Genomic DNA, 14,461 nt, shown 5'->3' with positions numbered 1-14,461 from the left:
TGTATATAGAGTGCTCCCCCGATGCACACACACAAAGTTAGCAACAAAACAATTGCAACTTCTCATTGTGCTATTCTTACAGAGTAAAGTATTATTTTTGTTGTTTTTTTTATTTGTTTTTTTGTTGTTTTTTTAAAAAGAAAAGATGCCAGTGAGCCAAGTCACACATTACGGCAAGCATTTTTAACATTTAATATCAAAAAATGATTTCTTCCTGATAAGAAAGAGTATTTCAGAGTTGAATTTTTGAAAACTTTTTAAAATGTTTTAAGTATTGGACTGGCACCTTATTAAAACACACTGAACTTTGTGAGTTTACTTAACAAAGTGCGAAAGGATTTAGTTATATTAACACTTTTACAACGCACTGTATTTCCAGTCTGGGCGGCCAAGTTAGATATAACACACTTTGTGTGATTCTATGGGGTTTTCTCGCAGAAACAAACAAAGAGGAGGAGGGATCTTAAACGTGCAAAATGACTCGAGTCGTTAAAGTCGTCACCTTTGCTCCACCGCATGCTCCCAGCAGTCTGGCTGCGCAAAACTACACAGCGTGCATGTGGAGGTTTTCTGCTCATTTAATAGAGCAAAAAGCCCAGATTTAAATATGAAGCTAAAGTCAAACATCCAAAAGTTTACAAATAAAGCCAGCAGGTCACTTCTTAATGTCAGGTGGAAAGAGGTTTCAAAGAGCAAACAAGAGAAGAAAATATGGAGCTTAAGCTGCTCTGCCCTGCTGAGCGGCACATGTGCTGAGTGAGCCAAACACGGTGGCTTACCACCTGAGGTCTGAGTCAAGGGCAGGACAGTTGAAAGGTCACTGCTGGCTGTTCTGCTATACAAACAGCACCTCAACGAGTAATGCCTTCACCCTCTGAACCTACATCAGACAGTTAGAGGGATTAAAAAATTACCAGTGTTTATGAGCTGCCACTGAGCTGTAGTTATACATTTAGGGAGCTAATAGGACACAGTCTGACTTACACTTGTGTTGTCACAAGCGTCTTTGTTAAAACAGTAATAATCTTAGCGTTAGATAAAAAGAAGTGAGTGATAGATTGGAAGGTGAGTGCCTCATGCTTTGCAACCTGAATTTATGGATTAACCTCTTACTGGTTGACTAAATATACAGTAATTTTAGTCAAAATGTGAAGTCACCATAGAAAGCAAAACTCTCCACTGGAACCACATGACCTCCGTTTCTGTTGAAAATAACAAATCTCCTGTGGATTTTATCAACTTGTCCCACCTTTCCAAACAACTATAATTAATTTCTTTCTTTAGATCTAGCAGTAATCATTCTGCATGAGAATTTATTTAGTTTTTCTCATTGGTTTCCTAAAAAGAATATATTCCCATGAATCGTAAACATTTTTTATTTATTTTTTGGTTAAAATAACTGAGATACCAAGACAGAAAAGATTTGTTAGAGTGGTAGGAGAATATTATGTACCACAGCTGTCAAACTACACTCACGTTGCCATCTGATCTGCATCGTCCATCGTCCCAAAATAAAGGGCTATTTCACAATTTAAAACAAACATCTGGTTTGCATTTGAACATTTCTGGCTTAAATGAAAAATACTGGTAAAAAAAAACTAAACTAAAAAAGGATATGCTGATCACTTTCAGGCAAAACATGTTCAGTTCTTTTGGCAGTAGGATCACCCTGAATTCAGACATATATGAAAACTATAAATGTTAGACAAGTCAAACTTGAACTGAATTATTTTAGAGTCATTACAGGTTCTGTAAAACACTGTTTTTGAACTTTTTACTCTATTTATAAAAATGAGGAAAAGTGGGGATTGTTTTTGTGTCTCTAACAAAATTGTGTATTGGTTTTGCACCTTAGTAGTGCAGGAAGACACATTGCTTTAGGTGAATAACATTCCAGCATTGCCTTCTTGTATGTTTAACACTGTAGCATTAGCTATGTGATCACCAACTAAGCCAGGCTGCAACAGATTTCTTAGACACGACATGACGGCTTGCCCTACTTTCTGATTAAGTCGGCTAATAATTACTTGAAAACTTGGGGGCATTGAAATGTAACTATCAGCTGGTTAGGTGATCCTTATGTATGAAACTAATAGTTAAAAATAGTGGCATTCAGCGTAAATAACGTAGCCGGTCCTGATGCAATAGAACACTGCAAATTCCACATCTTTGATCCCAATAAGCATGCACTATTCAAAACAGGATTGTATCAGAAGCGACATACATACTTCAAAGCTGTGACAACACTTGTTGTTTCACAAAATCCCCTTCATTTTCTCATATTTAGACCAAAACACTTTTCAATGAGACACCTTATTTGGGCTATCAAGAATATTGGTAATTTCTTTTGTCTGGATTACCCAGCAAGCAAAATTAACCAAAAACAAACCAGAATATCTCCACAAGTGTGGCATTCGCAACCCATAAGGTATGAATTCAGCTGTATAAATGTTGAAAAATCTAGTCCATATAAATGCTATAAAATCATCTAAAACTGTACAAATATTTCAACAAATCAGCTATTTGTTAACAAAACATGTGAGGCGCTGACATATCAAAATAAAATATTCCCTCTTTTGTTTACAAGGAACAGTCTACAGTTAACTGCGGTCCAAAACATTATCTGCCAGGCTCAAGATTCTGCATGTAACCTCCAGGTCTCACAGGGGAACGTTGGAATCTCCATACTGATGATGGAGCTCCAATACACAATGATTCATGTTACTAAGACGCTCCGGTTAAACAAGTGGAAAGTTAAACAGAGACAACGAGTGTTATCCTTCCTCTGACAGCTTGTTTTATTTTGAGTTCAAATAGTGCCCGAAACTTTTAATTTTATGACTCGTACAAAGAAAAAAAAGGAAAGATGAGAACATTTGGCGTCAGGGACGACGCAAACTCAGTGATCATTAGGCGTCTTACCGCTCAATTATCTCACCAAAACAACTGAATGTTGTATTTACTTTTAAATAAAGTTCACTTGTGCAAAAGCTCAAATGTGCAGTACGAGATTTATCCAAATGCTACAGCATGTTGTTTTTCTATTGTTTCTTTTTTTTCTGCAAAAAAGCCAAGAAATTCAAATAACATGCAAAAAAGCTTCCATTGTACACCATTGTGAGATATCTGTGAGGGTTTTAAATTTCTCTTTAAAGCTGCAGTATAAAAGAACATCTTGGCTTACCAATCAGTCAGAGAAAAAAAAAACTATCCTCTTTATTGGACCAAAATGTTCTGCATCTATCTCTTATTGTGCACTCAGTGCATCCTTGGCATGCAGCTCTCTGGTGTTTTGTCCTCCTTGGGAAAAGAAAAAAAAATGTCCTGGGAGGAGAAGAGTGGAGGAGAAAGACTTTCACTCAGTGATTCAGAGGCATGGTGTAAACGCCAGCGTTTTCTTTCTGACAACCGGCGTTAATTGCAGATCCGACTCGCCCACACACTCCACATTTCTCCTGGAAGGAGAGGCTGAGACACTGAGATTCAAGAGGGACGAGGAGAGCGGTAAAAGATGCTGCAGCTGCCCATTCCTCACACCATCACCACCTCTCATTCCTCCCTTTTGACTAAGAACTTGTGCAAAGATGCTGAAGAGCAATTAGACACATTTGAGGAGACATGCAGGGACTCCATAGATGCAATGTATAACAAGGCCGGTGTTTCATAAACATTAGTGATCTCCTACAAAAATCATCTTCTGTTTAATAAAATGTCGCTGGACGCAATCTAATAATTCTATCTGCAAGACAGAGGAGTAAGTGCAACAGTTCAAAGCAGGCATGTGAAAGTAACATCTCGTGTGCCTTCACAGTCATCCCTTTGACTAATACTTGACACAAACTGTTAACACAGTATTCATCTCAGCCCAGTAAAAGTACCCCTCATCCACACATTAGACATAAGAGCTCACGTGACGCAGATCATCAGCAACGAGACCCATTACTGATGAGGCCTGGGGCAGCGTACAAGCTAATGACTGCAGATTGGATGGTGCTTTAATGCTTTGCTTAAGAAATCACTGGCAACCAGCTGGTATGATAATGTGCATGCCATCAGGATAGTGGTAACATTAAAAAAAAGCACCGTAAAAACTTGTTTGCGTTAATACCGCTGCAGCAACTCAGAGGGCTTAAAAACTTGTCATTGATTTCACTCTGTATGTGTAAAATACACGGCTTAGTAAAAAATGGCAATCTTTACTAGCTTTGCCGAAGTTGATTATGTTTGCTTTTTATAGATTCTCAGTTAAAACCAATGTTTTAAAAAGCTGCATTTATAAAACCACTAAAATTATGTGTCATATTATTCCTGTGGCTTAATGTCCTTTAACTGACATACCACAGAAAGTGGCAGAGTGACTTAAGAAAAATACATTAAAAAAAATAAAAACAAAAAAACAATGGGATTGCCCCTCCCCTACCTGTTCCTGCTTTGTCAGACAGCTGCGTGCTGGATACAATTTTCTCTCACCTACAAAGTGAGAAGTGAAAGGTGTATTCCCCATCTGTGTGGAGCATACAGTTGCAAAGCACTGCCTGTCAGCTAGCCATAAGTAATTCACTATACACTCTTATTCACAAGAAAACAAACTAATCTGTTTGGAAAAAACGTCCACTTGCAAAAAACACAGACAGAAAGTGAAAAGAGTCCCAACTTCATTCTTATTAAGATCATGTTTAATGTCATTTATGACAAGCAGGTGACTGCAGCCTGGCTTTTATCAGCTCGTTAGACTCCCTGTTGTAATTGTGCTTAATCTAAAAGTTTGCTTAGCCTGTGTGTAAGTATCAAAATAGTGAGAATTAAATGCTTTTAACCTCATGGTGTGATAATCAATTAACTAATTTTATAAGCAGTAGGAATAATTGATTATTTTCTTAACAAAAGGAAAATACAGCAAATTTATGTTTCTGTAATGTGACACTGTATATTTTTCTCAATAAACTCATGCACTGAAAATACTTGTTGTTCAATTGTATTTCATAAAATTACTAAACATTAACAACTTAAACATCTATGACAATCAAGTACTTTTGTCCCAACAGTAACTAGTAAAATGAGAAGCAAGCAAACATTTTACGCTGTCATTTGTTATTCTAGTGACTAAAAACTAGAGAGGCACTAATAGTCAGTTCTTTTTTTATCTCCCCGAGGACAATAACGTATAAAACTGAAAAATATTGCAGCAGCTTTTTGCATTCAAGCGTATTTCCTTAACCTTCATCAGATGTGATTTTTAATAACCTCAAACGAGTGCATCAACAGATATGTTCTTAGCTTACATACTTATTAAAACAAAATATGAGGAAGGTAATTTTGATACATTTATTAAATGAGTAACATTTTTTTTTTACTTTTTTTTTACATTTGACCTGCCGATCAAGAAAATTCTTGATCAATCTCAAATAAAAACTGCTCATTAAACAAGAAGACATGTAGTGCGCCGCTTTACACTAGAAACATCTGAGAAGGTCAGGTTACTGCTGGCTACTCTCCTCTCTGGCCGGAGGTTAAGGTCATATGGGAGACAGAAATTCACAGAACCACAAGACAACGCTAGGAGTTCCTCACCAAAAAAAAAAAAAAAAAAAAACTGCCTATAACTTCCCACTTGTGATGATAAAATGTGAGACCTTATTTACAAGTGAGAAGTTAATCATATAAAGATCACTTCTGCCACACTTTACTTGAAATCACATAATTAGGTTCAAATCTGATGGACCAGGTTTGTCACCTTATTAAAATACACTGGAAAGTAACTACTTTCTTATAATATTGTCAAATCAACTCAAATATGCACTGAAAGCGACTTTATTACACTTTTTTTGGATTTTTAAAGGCGGTTTTAATGAATGTTTTTCCAGCTGCATAACATTAACACACTAATTTGCAGCCAACTCCTCGTCTGACAACTTCTATTATCACGATCAAGTCACCGTGTGAGCAGGTCTACAGTGGCTCAACGGTGTTATTACATACACAGTGATTACTGTTTAGCGACGCTTTTACAAAGCCTTGCGGACAAGATGACTTACTCTGATGGATTTTTTTCCCTTATAATAATAGTTCGAAAGTCTTACAAGAAGCTACAGGAGAACTTATCACCGGCGTGTAATGAACATAGCCAAACTCTCACAAGTGACAGATATCAACAGCACCCTTTAACCTCCCACTTGAACATTTTATGGCTTTGGCAGCTCACTGTTACTCGCGTGAAATAACACGAGTTGTACGGTGTTGTGAAAAGGCAGGTACAGATAGGTGGAAAAAAAAAATGTGTCCCAAATCCACTCTACGTCTCCCTCTTGCGCTTCTCCCCTCTCCCTGACTGTAGCTTACAGTACCGCCGCCACACTCCGCAACATTGTTTCTATTTCCGTTACTCACCTTTACTCCCGAGTCAGTCGCTGTATATAGACACTCTATATCGGTGACTCCAGTGGATAAACGTAATTTCAGTTCACATTCACACACTGACTGCTATTTTAGGGGGAGCCGACAAACTCAGAAAAAGCCAATCTCCCTCTTGTCAGTGCGAGACTCCTCCCCATCTGACGAGCTGCCTGTCCCTCCTCTGCCCTCCTCTCCGTTCCTCCTCCTCCCCTCCCTCGGAGTTTTCTTTGGCTCGCAAACTCGACCGAGGGAAAGCGTGTAAAAAGAAGAAAAGTAATGTTTACCTTTGTTCACCTATAACTCTTACTGTACCCACTGGGCGTGTTATTATAATAGAATATAGCCTAATATAAAATACAATATAACTTTAGGTTAATTTTTACAGTGTAATGGTATTTATAACATAATATAAATATACAAATAAAGGCATTCACTTCCCAAAGTTTCTCCTCGGGATTTTCCGTAATTAGTTCCACCAACAGCAGCAATCATTTTGTTTGAAGGCCACATCCTCAGGCCAATACTGATCCGCAGCGTCTGTTCAGCAGCCAATCAGCAGAAGAGGGAGGGATTAGCGCAGTACGTCACGTGTGTGAGGGAGATCAGCGGAGTTGAGATTGTCCTGCCTTTGCTGTTTACCTTGTATGTGAAAGCAGGTGCGGGTGAGAAACCACTGTAATCACAGGGGCGCATCCAGGCAGTTTCCTAAAGGGTGGTCATCCAGATGGGGGGACAGTGATAATCACAGGGTTGCATACTAAAATCAAAAATCAATAATATATTTTTTTCTTAAGATTTCTTATCCTACAATGAAGGAGGTGGTGACATAGGTGTCTACCCCGGGGCATTTTCTGTGCCTCAATAACATTTCATGACAAAATGTTGCTTCCTCATAAAGTCACCCTCTGATCTGTTTATGTGCTAAACCTCATTATTCAGTGCTAAAAGAAAATATGCCTTCTAACAGAATCTTTAAACAGCTTAGGACTTTTCTCCAATCTTATTAATTTAATCTGTGAAAACCCCTAAAAGGGGACATTTCATATTGAAAAACTTTGTCCATTTGTCAGAGCCTCATGGTTTCAAGCATATCAGTAGAAATAATCCAGCCTCACTGTGTTTGTCTCATTCTAACCTCCACTTAAATTTATTTCCCCGTTCCTTGTATCACAGATGCAAGCAGCTGCAACACTTTCAGTAGGTGTATATGAATTACAACACATTTTTCGACAGTTGAGCTTGTTTCAGATATGAATGAGCCTCATATCTTTTCAGTGTTTTGTGTTGTTTTATAACACAGGGAGGAGACCCAACTTATAGCTTTTTTCATAAAAAATCTAACTGTTAGTCATTAAATTCAAATTTATTTACAATAATTACCACCAGGGTCTGTTAATAATATCCCATAGTGCTTAAGTGACCAAATTACACATTCTCAGAAAGAAACACTTAGGCCCTGTATAGATTATAGAGGTCTGAACAGTATCTTGATCAAGAACATGCTGTTTTTGCTATTGATTAGTGCTATTTTCCCTCCCCTGTGCAACGTAAGATACATATAGGTCACACAGGTCTCAGCAGCTTCTGCTTATTAGCAAATTAGGCAGCTTCTTGGTTTTAACAATTTCTACGGATGGATTATGCTCTAACCTTTCATGCTGCTTATGTGGGGTGCCTTTTATAAATCTGGGAAATGTTTTGCCTCACTATTCATTAATGTTCAACTCGATTCCAAATTACAATTTGTTGTTAAAAAGACATAAGATACAGGAGCAGAGGTTGTGCCTTAGCAACATTTTCTCCTCCTTTATTATGTTTGACATTTCTACCATCCTAAATCTAAGTAACTCCAACATACGAGAGTAATTCTTAGTTATCAAACATGCCTTGAAGGAGTAGTGTCTCTGACAGGAGGGGTAAAGACATGGCATTTGAAATAACAGATTTTCATACACATTTTTTACTTCCACTGATCTACTGGGCTCTTACAGAAGGACATCTTGTTCAGACTGTTTGTTCTGCACAGTGGCTTATAAAGCTACTCAGATTTTTTCATGTTTCTGTTACATTGTCACTACAAAAGTTAATGCATTTGTTTTTTCTTCTGATTTTACACAATCTAGTACTAGAGTCCAAGGTAAAATGCATATGGCTTTTAAATTTTGTAAATATTTTTATCAATGGATATTTGATTATGGGAGCCATTCTGCCCCATCCAGAATGGCTCCCATAATGGATGGGGCATTAAAACACTTTGCAGCACTGTGTTTTACTGCAGTTACAGATGTATATTTTCAGGAGACATGTCTCAACCAGCTTTACACATACAGAAACTAAGCATGTTCCTTCTATGCAAAATGTCTGAATGTCAGTCATATTAGCTTGAGTAAGCTTTTCAAATCTTGCCACTGGCCTCGACTCTAACCAGCTTCCCTGCTCCCTAGAGCACTGTGTTGCTACCACTATTTTTCACATTCAGAAGAATGTGTTCAGCTGGTGCAGTGTAATTTTTCTGTCTCACAAACCATTTTACATGATCGTCATAAACTACTGTTTTAGTCTGGAGTGTGTGTTTTTCCACATGTTTGCAGTGTCCATGGCATGGCTGAACCTCCTGCATGACTTCCTCTTAACATTACTGTACTTTTTGAAACTCCTCACACACTACAAGCCAGAGATCTGGACTGTATGACCAATAATACTTGTTCTTTCAACAGATTATTCCAACGTACATTAAGGATTTATGCAGCTCCTCCAGAGTTACTGCAGGCCTGTTAACTGCTTCTTTGAACAATGCTCTCCTTGGCAGTTCATTTTGATGGCCATGTCTTAGTTTGCCACTCTCTTTTTGAAAAATGAAAAGTCTGAGAGAGTGCAGGCATGGTTGGGTGTTCTGCTTGTTTCTGCCTTGCCTTGTTATAGACTGGCAACCTGTTCAGGTGACTGGTTTGAGGCACTAGTCCTCTCCTTCACGATTCTTCACAGATCAAGATGGTAAAGGGCTGGATAGCCGGATCAGTGCTGTGTGAGATTTGTAAGCCTTTTTTCCTGGTCCTATCTGTATTTTCTCTTTGCTTTTGCAATTCTGTTTGTTCACTAATGTTCTCCAACTAACCTCTGATGCCTTCAGAGGAAAGCTGTATTTACACACATGGAACTTTAATTACTGAACAGATTATTTCTGCAAGAACTTGGTTGCAATGTATTTTATTTAGGGATGCCATAGCAAAGATGGGTGAATACTAGCGCATACCATGTTTTCTTCCCCCCTGTGATGTGTGAGGCTTTCTTACACAAGATAACTCACATTCTTAGAGAGGAAAAACAGCACAATAGTGGAATCTCTTCTCTTTCTTACTGAAGTAACCAGCTTTGAAGAAAGTGGAAACTCCACACGGGTTTTCTGCCATTTTCACTGAACATGTTTTCTCCTGTTTTGTGGCTAGACTGGGAGCTTCTAGTTTTGTAACATGCAGCTTTCTGTGTCTTTACTTTCCAGGAAGTAGGGGGAGTGTGATTGTTCTTGTGCCCTTTAAGACCCTAAAGTGCATTTACCCTGTTCTTTTCATCATTTGCACTTTGTTTAAATGTGATAATTCAGAATGTTGTAAAAATTATGGATTTTTTCTAAGTTGTACACTCAAATTGATAAAATTCCTGCGATAATTCCCATGACTACCTTACAATTTTATTTTAGGACCCAAGAATTGTTGAGTCTTTTGGTAAGTTCCAAACCCTCAGCTGTTTTGTTTATGGGGTTACCATGAAGAAGTGTGTGTGTTAACATCTGCCGCCAACAAGCTCTTCAGTGAGGTCACACCACTTGCCTCTTTCAGCATCTTTGAGTTTCCAAAACTGACATTTCTAGAATATTCATGACACACAATGTCAGAAACACATCACAGGTTCTTAGTTTCTTTCCTAAAATTTTATATAAAGACGTAAATAAGGTTGTGTGCTATAACACACTTGGTTGCGACACTTAGTCTTGTTAGTGAATAGTAAAAGTGGAAAATGAGTTTTCCAGTTGAGCTCTACATTATATTTTTCTTCAAACCCTTTGTAATAAATTAAAACCTTGTGTAACAGCAGCTTCTTACCTGTTGTTGCTCCACAAACAGTTTCACAGTCTGCTGCAACCTCCACCTCCCTTTGTGTGCATTCACTTTCCTTATCTTGCCTTTTAGTTCACTCTACAGCTCTCCACTTCTTTCTGTTGCCTCTCTGTCACTCACTCCATTGATCATCCTCAAAGCCAGACCAGCTGGCTTTGAATATGTCCCCTCAAGTCCTGAGAGGGCCCGTCTTCACACCCTGTTTCTGCTCTTGTCCCTTGGCTTCTCTATAGGCAGAAAGCAAAGAGGAGGAGCAGTTTGAAGAGTTGGACCCCTGATGGACGTCGACATGTCGAGCATGCGTTACATGACGGGACTTGGCTCAGGGCTCCCTGGATCAGCCACAGCTGTCATTCATAATTCCAGAAGGTGTTGCTTCTTCTTTCAGATGTGTGAACAAAAACTTTTGAAGCCGTTGTGAAATCTTTTTACAAGTTATTATGTGGAATTAAGGTCTGGCTAGTGAAGCAAGTTCATGGTGCACAACATTTTTCAGTTTTCTGTAATTCCTGTCACCATTAATGTACCTGTTGCAGTGCCAAAATGTTCCATTATAAAAATAGAAAAACCTTAAATTTTTATACATTTATCAAGCAATAAAACATCCTATGTTAAGAAACAGTTGCTAAATCACCAGTCTGACCCTTTTTGATAGCCCTGCTTTTGCAACTCCTTTTTGGAAACTGGACAGCGCTCTCATTCTTCAATTCATGAGGTTAGAGCAAACAGAAAAAGTGATCTGTGATCATTTCTCCTTGGACAATTTCTCTACATCAATCTAAAGAACTTACCAAAATCAACATTTTATTAACTGAAAAGCAGTTTAAAATAAAACTAGCAAAGAATAGAAAAGTAATCTGTAAAACATCATTGATCCAAAATTTTAAAGTCCCTTACTTGCCAAGCAAGTCTTGGCAATTAAAAATGATATTCTTGAATTGAGTTAACAGGCCACACAAAGTCATTCCAAAGCCCACAAGTTGAAATTTGGACACTCATGCAGTAGATGAAAAGTTCTGGATCTCTGCTTATGTGCTTTCAACCCACAAGTTTCAGATAGTTCAAGGGACCAACATGGCCAAAGAAAAATACATATTTTGTTTCTAGCTTTCTGTTTCAATGATTAGTTGGTGTTTTGTTTCAAGACATTATTCTGTAAAAGGATCAAATAAAAACAAGCAAAGCAAAACAAGCCCACAGCATCACTGGTTGTACACAGTACTAAATAAGAAGCATGTGTTCTCTCACACTGTATTTTTTTTTTCTTTTTGCCAGATACTCTTGTAGCATTTTTTGTATTTTCTGTCATGCGACCAAACCACGTAGTTTTAGCTGAAATCCCAGTTCAAAAAGCTCCACATTTTAACATGTGCAGTGGAAATGCAGAAATACACACCTCTTATTCTCCTTTCTCTGCATGGTAATAATTAAAATTCAGTCTTGTTTGCCAATTTGTCTAATTATTTTAAACTTTTCTAACCAGAGCTCTGAAAGTTTTTAATGGATCATGAGCTATTTTCTTCTAGCTTCTCCCTGACTGACATATTAATAAGTATATTCTTTACTGTATGGCACATTAACTTGTCTTTCCCATCTTGAATGAGTGGCTAAGAGAAATTAAAAAACTTCTTTGCCATGTCTTACTTTGCCCACACAGTCACGGATTAATAACTAAAAGTTCCCTGACAATTTATTTTACAGGACTTGTTTGTGGTACAAATGAATTATGTTTTTCTCTAAGTATTTCAATATTTCAATGATATGTCGATATTATTACGATATTATGCTGCTGTGGTTGGTTTATCGTAAGTAGATTTTACATGTCTTTACAAGGCTTGCCAATAATTGTGAAGGGTTATGTATGACACAGTAAACGATGAAGCCTATTTCAGCAAACTGTGGGGATGGGCAGCGTAATGGTTTGTTCCAGTAAGGCTTTGATGCAGAGCCGACAGCTGGCATTTCCAACATTGCACCAGACCACAAATAGACCCAGACACTCTTTTCTGTCCAATTAAAAGTGTTTTCTGCAAGCTTAATTTTAGAATATAAAAGTCAAGCTTGATCCATAATATTAGAGCATGGGAAAAACAAGATATTTAGTCTGGAAATGAGAAAGCGCAATGGCTTGTGATTTTCTCAGTGAGCAAATTGATCATCAAACTAAAATAGCATTTCATTAACCAAGGTTGATTAAGAAAACTTTACTGAAAATCCTGCAAGAATCCAGCCCACCACCTGCTGCTCATTTATATTATCTTTAATATGGACTCTCTAAAAACAACATGACTTTCAAAACAAAGGGTCAAAATTATGTTCACCAACAATACCAACCGCAATTCAGAGAGTTTCTTTAGAAAATAAATATTGACCAATTTAAGTAATGCTTTAAGACTAATTTTAATCATGTCATGGGTACAAAAGTCCTCTAACAAAGTTGTAACAGAATCAACACCAGCAATGTGTTAGATAATCAAGATGGAGATCTAAAAATACTCCATGAGTCACAGTCTGAAAGTCTTCTCTCATTACCCGCTGTAATTAAAAGTAACCAAGGCCTCCGAGCTCCGAATAGCACACAAGTGTTAGGGAGTGACACTCGAAATGTTGCAAGTTTCCCGAGGAAAGTGGAGCAGTTAACTGGAGCTGCGCCTGCCCCAAAAAATGTGGCTCAGCAGAAAGGAAGATGTTGGAAATGTCTGCGAGAGTAAAATGTACAAGCCACAGCAGAGCTTAATGTATTTGTTAAGTTGTATTGTGTTAAAAAGCTAACTTGTACTTTTGCTTTCTGTTGTTTTTAACTTGCTTCGTTTCTCTTCTGCACAACTTTGACTCTGTCGTGAGCGTCTGTGCTCTTCCCGCAGCGTGCAAAAGTCTTTATGACGAGTTGATGATTCCTCCTGAGATTACCAGTCCCCTGGGTTTCCTAATGCATTCGCCTCTGTTTATCACAACGCTCAAAGCTTATCAACTGCAAGGGGAAGTCTTCTAAACATCCATCCCGTCTTGTTTGCTTGATGGCCTCCCTCATCCCGCCAGCATACGTGCCGAGATTCAGATAATAACATAAGTTCTTTAATTATCTGCCAGATTCACACGAGTCCATATTTCCTTTTATAAAATGGAGTTTCCATCGAAGTGAGCTCATTAAAAATTGAGTAAGGTCGGGAATTAAACCCCTCTTACCATTATTCATTTTCTACCTAATTTCAAGCATTGTTTAATTAATCACCTGTAATGACTTAAATTATTCACAGCCTGAGAAGTTGCTGACTGAAATTAGCAAATTTCATACTGACAATTACACCAGGGCATCTCAGTAAATTAGAAAAATCATCAAAAGATTAATTTATTTACGTGTTTTAATTCAAAAAGTAAAACATATTTCAGACAGATCTATTTCCAGTGCTTATTTCCCTTAGTTATGATTGCAAATTAAAGCTAATGAAAATATTACATATTGCATAACACAAATATTTCCTAAGACCAACATCTTTACTTCGCTAGGGCATCTTTTTGCATGAATTTTGGCATCAATCAACGTAGCAAGGAGGAAATCACCCTGTCGCTTTTCTGAGATATTAAGGAAGCTCGGGTTGCTTTAAATGGCCTTCAGCTCATCCGTGTTAGACCTGGTGTCTCTTATCTGCCTCTTGATAAATACCAATAGATCCTCTGTCAGGCTTAGGTCAGGCAAGATGGATGGCAAATCAAGCACAGTGATACCATGGTAAAAAAGCAGGTATTGATACTTTTGGGAGTGTGTTTCGAAGTTCTACGAGAAAATAAAATCAGCATCTCCAAGAGCTGTCCTGATAGATGGCTATTCTGACTTTGCACTAGATTAAACACAATGGATCAAGACCAGCAATTCACAACTCCTCAAATCATCACTGGCTGTGTAAATCACTCCCTGGACCTCAAGCAACTTGGATTTGGTGTCTCTCCATTCT

General features: G+C 37.9%; 1 protein-coding gene across 15 annotated transcripts in view; it reads right to left on the bottom strand.

Moving 5' to 3' along the window:
- Positions 1 to 10,748, bottom strand: part of mef2aa (myocyte enhancer factor 2aa) — a 72,607-nt gene extending 61,859 nt beyond the window's left edge. For 8 of the 15 annotated variants that reach the window (XM_016668213.1, XM_007545736.2, XM_016668216.1 and 5 more), the window contains exon 1: positions 6,388 to 6,562. The gene's annotated coding sequence lies outside the window, so the exon portion shown is untranslated. Of the gene's footprint in view, positions 1 to 3,184; positions 3,459 to 4,420; positions 4,471 to 6,387; positions 6,565 to 10,493 lie in introns of those variants that run through there. The other 7 variants (XM_016668209.1, XM_016668215.1, XM_016668211.1 and 4 more) reach the window with 6 other exon arrangements.
- Positions 10,749 to 14,461: the final 3,713 nt, after the last annotated feature.

Source organism: Poecilia formosa, unplaced genomic scaffold (assembly GCF_000485575.1).
Source record: "Poecilia formosa unplaced genomic scaffold, Poecilia_formosa-5.1.2 Scaffold13, whole genome shotgun sequence".
Classification (NCBI taxonomy): domain Eukaryota; kingdom Metazoa; phylum Chordata; class Actinopteri; order Cyprinodontiformes; family Poeciliidae; genus Poecilia; species Poecilia formosa.
Note: the sequence above shows the minus strand (reverse complement) of the source record. Positions and strands in the feature narration are given on the sequence as shown.